Genomic DNA, 4,011 nt, shown 5'->3' on the forward strand with positions numbered 1-4,011 from the left:
ATAAACAAACTCAAGCAAACAATAGCAGCGAAATTCAAAAAAGGAAAAGGAGGTAGAGTGATCTTCAGGTTGAGAGATTTCATCGGTTTCTTTGAGGTACAAGTAGGTCAGCGTGTACCTTAAGTCCTATATTAGCAGGGGGTGGTGGTGCAGTTGGCTAGTGCGTAGGTCTCATAGCTTTATAGATTGATCCCGAGGACGAAAGTTTGAGCCTCTCTCACCAAAATTATTTTTTTCAACGGTTTCTTTGAGGTCCAAGTAGGTCAACGTGTACCTCAAGGCCTACATCTATAGGGGGTGGTGGCGCAGTTGGCTAGCGCGTAGGTCTCATAGCTTTGTAGAGTGATCCTGAGGTCGAGAGTTCAAGCCTCTCTCACCCCAATTATTTTTTTCATCGGCTTCTTTGAGGTCCAAGTAGGTCAACGTGTACCTCAAGGCCCACATCAACAGGGGGTGGTGGCGCAGTTGGCTAGCGCGTAGGTCTCATAGCTTTGTAGAGCGATCCTGAGGTCGAGAGTTCGAGCCTCTCTCACCCCAATTATTTTTTTCATCGGCTTCTTTGAGGTCCAAGTAGGTCAACGTGTACCTCAAGGCCCACATCAACAGGGGGTGGTGGCGCAGTTGGCTAGCGCGTAGGTCTCATAGCTTTGTAGAGCGATCCTGAGGTCGAGAGTTCGAGCCTCTCTCACCCCAATTATTTTTTTCATCGGCTTCTTTGAGGTCCAAGTAGGTCAACGTGTACCTCAAGGCCCACATCAACAGGGGGTGGTGGCGCAGTTGGCTAGCGCGTAGGTCTCATAGCTTTGTAGAGCGATCCTGAGGTCGAGAGTTCGAGCCTCTCTCACCCCAATTATTTTTTTCATCGGCTTCTTTGAGGTCCAAGTAGGTCAACGTGTACCTCAAGGCCCACATCAACAGGGGGTGGTGGCGCAGTTGGCTAGCGCGTAGGTCTCATAGCTTTGTAGAGCGATCCTGAGGTCGAGAGTTCGAGCCTCTCTCACCCCAATTATTTTTTTCATCGGCTTCTTTGAGGTCCAAGTAGGTCAACGTGTACCTCAAGGCCCACATCAACAGGGGGTGGTGGCGCAGTTGGCTAGCGCGTAGGTCTCATAGCTTTGTAGAGCGATCCTGAGGTCGAGAGTTCGAGCCTCTCTCACCCCAATTATTTTTTTCATCGGCTTCTTTGAGGTCCAAGTAGGTCAACGTGTACCTCAAGGCCCACATCAACAGGGGGTGGTGGCGCAGTTGGCTAGCGCGTAGGTCTCATAGCTTTGTAGAGCGATCCTGAGGTCGAGAGTTCGAGCCTCTCTCACCCCAATTATTTTTTTCATCGGCTTCTTTGAGGTCCAAGTAGGTCAACGTGTACCTCAAGGCCCACATCAACAGGGGGTGGTGGCGCAGTTGGCTAGCGCGTAGGTCTCATAGCTTTGTAGAGCGATCCTGAGGTCGAGAGTTCGAGCCTCTCTCACCCCAATTATTTTTTTCATCGGCTTCTTTGAGGTCCAAGTAGGTCAACGTGTACCTCAAGGCCCACATCAACAGGGGGTGGTGGCGCAGTTGGCTAGCGCGTAGGTCTCATAGCTTTGTAGAGCGATCCTGAGGTCGAGAGTTCGAGCCTCTCTCACCCCAATTATTTTTTTCATCGGCTTCTTTGAGGTCCAAGTAGGTCAACGTGTACCTCAAGGCCCACATCAACAGGGGGTGGTGGCGCAGTTGGCTAGCGCGTAGGTCTCATAGCTTTGTAGAGCGATCCTGAGGTCGAGAGTTCGAGCCTCTCTCACCCCAATTATTTTTTTCATCGGCTTCTTTGAGGTCCAAGTAGGTCAACGTGTACCTCAAGGCCCACATCAACAGGGGGTGGTGGCGCAGTTGGCTAGCGCGTAGGTCTCATAGCTTTGTAGAGCGATCCTGAGGTCGAGAGTTCGAGCCTCTCTCACCCCAATTATTTTTTTCATCGGCTTCTTTGAGGTCCAAGTAGGTCAACGTGTACCTCAAGGCCCACATCAACAGGGGGTGGTGGCGCAGTTGGCTAGCGCGTAGGTCTCATAGCTTTGTAGAGCGATCCTGAGGTCGAGAGTTCGAGCCTCTCTCACCCCAATTATTTTTTTCATCGGCTTCTTTGAGGTCCAAGTAGGTCAACGTGTACCTCAAGGCCCACATCAACAGGGGGTGGTGGCGCAGTTGGCTAGCGCGTAGGTCTCATAGCTTTGTAGAGCGATCCTGAGGTCGAGAGTTCGAGCCTCTCTCACCCCAATTATTTTTTTCATCGGCTTCTTTGAGGTCCAAGTAGGTCAACGTGTACCTCAAGGCCCACATCAACAGGGGGTGGTGGCGCAGTTGGCTAGCGCGTAGGTCTCATAGCTTTGTAGAGCGATCCTGAGGTCGAGAGTTCGAGCCTCTCTCACCCCAATTATTTTTTTCATCGGCTTCTTTGAGGTCCAAGTAGGTCAACGTGTACCTCAAGGCCCACATCAACAGGGGGTGGTGGCGCAGTTGGCTAGCGCGTAGGTCTCATAGCTTTGTAGAGCGATCCTGAGGTCGAGAGTTCGAGCCTCTCTCACCCCAATTATTTTTTTCATCGGCTTCTTTGAGGTCCAAGTAGGTCAACGTGTACCTCAAGGCCCACATCAACAGGGGGTGGTGGCGCAGTTGGCTAGCGCGTAGGTCTCATAGCTTTGTAGAGCGATCCTGAGGTCGAGAGTTCGAGCCTCTCTCACCCCAATTATTTTTTTCATCGGCTTCTTTGAGGTCCAAGTAGGTCAACGTGTACCTCAAGGCCCACATCAACAGGGGGTGGTGGCGCAGTTGGCTAGCGCGTAGGTCTCATAGCTTTGTAGAGCGATCCTGAGGTCGAGAGTTCGAGCCTCTCTCACCCCAATTATTTTTTTCATCGGCTTCTTTGAGGTCCAAGTAGGTCAACGTGTACCTCAAGGCCCACATCAACAGGGGGTGGTGGCGCAGTTGGCTAGCGCGTAGGTCTCATAGCTTTGTAGAGCGATCCTGAGGTCGAGAGTTCGAGCCTCTCTCACCCCAATTATTTTTTTCATCGGCTTCTTTGAGGTCCAAGTAGGTCAACGTGTACCTCAAGGCCCACATCAACAGGGGGTGGTGGCGCAGTTGGCTAGCGCGTAGGTCTCATAGCTTTGTAGAGCGATCCTGAGGTCGAGAGTTCGAGCCTCTCTCACCCCAATTATTTTTTTCATCGGCTTCTTTGAGGTCCAAGTAGGTCAACGTGTACCTCAAGGCCCACATCAACAGGGGGTGGTGGCGCAGTTGGCTAGCGCGTAGGTCTCATAGCTTTGTAGAGCGATCCTGAGGTCGAGAGTTCGAGCCTCTCTCACCCCAATTATTTTTTTCATCGGCTTCTTTGAGGTCCAAGTAGGTCAACGTGTACCTCAAGGCCCACATCAACAGGGGGTGGTGGCGCAGTTGGCTAGCGCGTAGGTCTCATAGCTTTGTAGAGCGATCCTGAGGTCGAGAGTTCGAGCCTCTCTCACCCCAATTATTTTTTTCATCGGCTTCTTTGAGGTCCAAGTAGGTCAACGTGTACCTCAAGGCCCACATCAACAGGGGGTGGTGGCGCAGTTGGCTAGCGCGTAGGTCTCATAGCTTTGTAGAGCGATCCTGAGGTCGAGAGTTCGAGCCTCTCTCACCCCAATTATTTTTTTCATCGGCTTCTTTGAGGTCCAAGTAGGTCAACGTGTACCTCAAGGCCCACATCAACAGGGGGTGGTGGCGCAGTTGGCTAGCGCGTAGGTCTCATAGCTTTGTAGAGCGATCCTGAGGTCGAGATTTCGAGCCTCTCTCACCCCTATTATTTTTTTCATCGGCTTCTTTGAGGTCCAAGTAGGTCAACGTGTACCTCAAGGCCCACATCAACAGGGGGTGGTGGCGCAGTTGGCTAGCGCGTAGGTCTCATAGCTTTGTAGAGCGATCCTGAGGTCGAAAGTTCAAGCCTCTCTCACCGCAATTGTTTTTTTCATCGGCTTCTTTGAGGTCCAAGTAGGTCAA

General features: G+C 51.7%; 21 non-coding genes across 21 annotated transcripts; all 21 read left to right on the forward strand.

Annotated features, from left to right (window-relative positions):
* The first annotated feature begins 450 nt into the window (after nucleotides 1-450).
* Nucleotides 451-537, forward strand: TRNAM-CAU. The gene is given in 2 exon segments: nucleotides 451-488; nucleotides 502-537. It is a non-coding gene; the product is annotated as a tRNA-Met (tRNA).
* Nucleotides 538-606: 69 nt separating this feature from the next.
* Nucleotides 607-693, forward strand: TRNAM-CAU. The gene is given in 2 exon segments: nucleotides 607-644; nucleotides 658-693. It is a non-coding gene; the product is annotated as a tRNA-Met (tRNA).
* Nucleotides 694-762: 69 nt separating this feature from the next.
* TRNAM-CAU lies at nucleotides 763-849 on the forward strand. The gene is given in 2 exon segments: nucleotides 763-800; nucleotides 814-849. It is a non-coding gene; the product is annotated as a tRNA-Met (tRNA).
* Nucleotides 850-918: 69 nt separating this feature from the next.
* TRNAM-CAU lies at nucleotides 919-1,005 on the forward strand. The gene is given in 2 exon segments: nucleotides 919-956; nucleotides 970-1,005. It is a non-coding gene; the product is annotated as a tRNA-Met (tRNA).
* Nucleotides 1,006-1,074: 69 nt separating this feature from the next.
* Nucleotides 1,075-1,161, forward strand: TRNAM-CAU. Its single transcript is given in 2 exon segments — nucleotides 1,075-1,112; nucleotides 1,126-1,161. It is a non-coding gene; the product is annotated as a tRNA-Met (tRNA).
* Nucleotides 1,162-1,230: 69 nt separating this feature from the next.
* Nucleotides 1,231-1,317, forward strand: TRNAM-CAU. The gene is given in 2 exon segments: nucleotides 1,231-1,268; nucleotides 1,282-1,317. It is a non-coding gene; the product is annotated as a tRNA-Met (tRNA).
* A 69-nt stretch (nucleotides 1,318-1,386) lies between these two features.
* Nucleotides 1,387-1,473, forward strand: TRNAM-CAU. Its single transcript is given in 2 exon segments — nucleotides 1,387-1,424; nucleotides 1,438-1,473. It is a non-coding gene; the product is annotated as a tRNA-Met (tRNA).
* Nucleotides 1,474-1,542: 69 nt separating this feature from the next.
* Nucleotides 1,543-1,629, forward strand: TRNAM-CAU. The gene is given in 2 exon segments: nucleotides 1,543-1,580; nucleotides 1,594-1,629. It is a non-coding gene; the product is annotated as a tRNA-Met (tRNA).
* A 69-nt stretch (nucleotides 1,630-1,698) lies between these two features.
* TRNAM-CAU lies at nucleotides 1,699-1,785 on the forward strand. The gene is given in 2 exon segments: nucleotides 1,699-1,736; nucleotides 1,750-1,785. It is a non-coding gene; the product is annotated as a tRNA-Met (tRNA).
* Nucleotides 1,786-1,854: 69 nt separating this feature from the next.
* TRNAM-CAU lies at nucleotides 1,855-1,941 on the forward strand. The gene is given in 2 exon segments: nucleotides 1,855-1,892; nucleotides 1,906-1,941. It is a non-coding gene; the product is annotated as a tRNA-Met (tRNA).
* Nucleotides 1,942-2,010: 69 nt separating this feature from the next.
* On the forward strand, nucleotides 2,011-2,097 carry TRNAM-CAU. The gene is given in 2 exon segments: nucleotides 2,011-2,048; nucleotides 2,062-2,097. It is a non-coding gene; the product is annotated as a tRNA-Met (tRNA).
* Nucleotides 2,098-2,166: 69 nt separating this feature from the next.
* Nucleotides 2,167-2,253, forward strand: TRNAM-CAU. The gene is given in 2 exon segments: nucleotides 2,167-2,204; nucleotides 2,218-2,253. It is a non-coding gene; the product is annotated as a tRNA-Met (tRNA).
* A 69-nt stretch (nucleotides 2,254-2,322) lies between these two features.
* On the forward strand, nucleotides 2,323-2,409 carry TRNAM-CAU. Its single transcript is given in 2 exon segments — nucleotides 2,323-2,360; nucleotides 2,374-2,409. It is a non-coding gene; the product is annotated as a tRNA-Met (tRNA).
* Nucleotides 2,410-2,478: 69 nt separating this feature from the next.
* On the forward strand, nucleotides 2,479-2,565 carry TRNAM-CAU. Its single transcript is given in 2 exon segments — nucleotides 2,479-2,516; nucleotides 2,530-2,565. It is a non-coding gene; the product is annotated as a tRNA-Met (tRNA).
* Nucleotides 2,566-2,634: 69 nt separating this feature from the next.
* TRNAM-CAU lies at nucleotides 2,635-2,721 on the forward strand. The gene is given in 2 exon segments: nucleotides 2,635-2,672; nucleotides 2,686-2,721. It is a non-coding gene; the product is annotated as a tRNA-Met (tRNA).
* A 69-nt stretch (nucleotides 2,722-2,790) lies between these two features.
* TRNAM-CAU lies at nucleotides 2,791-2,877 on the forward strand. The gene is given in 2 exon segments: nucleotides 2,791-2,828; nucleotides 2,842-2,877. It is a non-coding gene; the product is annotated as a tRNA-Met (tRNA).
* A 69-nt stretch (nucleotides 2,878-2,946) lies between these two features.
* TRNAM-CAU lies at nucleotides 2,947-3,033 on the forward strand. The gene is given in 2 exon segments: nucleotides 2,947-2,984; nucleotides 2,998-3,033. It is a non-coding gene; the product is annotated as a tRNA-Met (tRNA).
* A 69-nt stretch (nucleotides 3,034-3,102) lies between these two features.
* Nucleotides 3,103-3,189, forward strand: TRNAM-CAU. The gene is given in 2 exon segments: nucleotides 3,103-3,140; nucleotides 3,154-3,189. It is a non-coding gene; the product is annotated as a tRNA-Met (tRNA).
* Nucleotides 3,190-3,258: 69 nt separating this feature from the next.
* On the forward strand, nucleotides 3,259-3,345 carry TRNAM-CAU. Its single transcript is given in 2 exon segments — nucleotides 3,259-3,296; nucleotides 3,310-3,345. It is a non-coding gene; the product is annotated as a tRNA-Met (tRNA).
* Nucleotides 3,346-3,414: 69 nt separating this feature from the next.
* On the forward strand, nucleotides 3,415-3,501 carry TRNAM-CAU. The gene is given in 2 exon segments: nucleotides 3,415-3,452; nucleotides 3,466-3,501. It is a non-coding gene; the product is annotated as a tRNA-Met (tRNA).
* Nucleotides 3,502-3,570: 69 nt separating this feature from the next.
* On the forward strand, nucleotides 3,571-3,657 carry TRNAM-CAU. Its single transcript is given in 2 exon segments — nucleotides 3,571-3,608; nucleotides 3,622-3,657. It is a non-coding gene; the product is annotated as a tRNA-Met (tRNA).
* Nucleotides 3,658-4,011: the final 354 nt, after the last annotated feature.

Source organism: Cucurbita pepo, unplaced genomic scaffold, assembly GCF_002806865.2.
Source record: "Cucurbita pepo subsp. pepo cultivar mu-cu-16 unplaced genomic scaffold, ASM280686v2 Cp4.1_scaffold000863, whole genome shotgun sequence".
NCBI lineage: Eukaryota > Viridiplantae > Streptophyta > Magnoliopsida > Cucurbitales > Cucurbitaceae > Cucurbita > Cucurbita pepo.